This window comes from Microtus ochrogaster, chromosome 18 (assembly GCF_000317375.1).
Source record: "Microtus ochrogaster isolate Prairie Vole_2 chromosome 18, MicOch1.0, whole genome shotgun sequence".
Classification (NCBI taxonomy): domain Eukaryota; kingdom Metazoa; phylum Chordata; class Mammalia; order Rodentia; family Cricetidae; genus Microtus; species Microtus ochrogaster.
The window spans coordinates 63413867-63414697 of NC_022020.1; positions in this window are offsets into that span (position 1 = coordinate 63413867).

Below are 831 nucleotides of genomic sequence, written 5' to 3' on the forward strand. Positions count from 1 at the left end.
TCTTCAGTCTATGTTGGAAGCCCAAAGAAAGTGGCTCTAGAATTGGCAAAGCATGCGCAGCAACAGGACAGGTGGGCATGCCCACGAGAGTGAGAGCAAGCTGGCAAAGAGCAGTTTGCTTTTTCCTTGTCCTTTAGCTGAGCTTCCACCAGGAGCTGCCGTCCACAGTTAGGGTGGGTCTTTCTGCTTCAGGTAATCTGAACGAGAATCAATATTTTTTTAAAAGCCTCAGAAATAAGGGGATTTAAGATGTAGGGATGAGTTCACCATTTGTAATATCCCTCGCAGGAATGCCTGGAGGCTTGTGTTTTAGTTGATTCTGGATGGAGTCAAGCAGACAAACAGGAGTAGCCATCAGGGCAGGGAACTCAGCCCTCTCGGTGCTCCTGAGTCTCTCCCACCCTCAGGACAGTCCACCCAGAGGGACTAGTAGGCAGCAGAACTGTGGCTTTCCACAAGCCTGAAGGACTGCACTGTTAGGCATCTTCCCTTCAAATAAAGCTACCATGAACTCCCGGGTCCCATACCTAGCTCTGCATGAAACTGGGTATGGAAGTACACACACACACGTATGTAATCCCCGCATTGTGGAGGAGGAGGCAGGAGGATGAGAAGTTTAAGGTCATCTTCAGTTACATAGCAACTTTGAGGCCGGCTGAGGTAATGTGAAGGTCTGTAAAGGAGATAAAGAGGTAACAATAGGAGAAGAAAGAAAGGGCTCCGAGAGGGGGCAGGTTGGGAAAGAAGGAAGAGAGGAGCCAGCACGTCATCCCTCTTATTTTCCAGTGTGCACTTCCCGGTGTCCAGTGTGCATCTCCCGGTGTCCAGTGT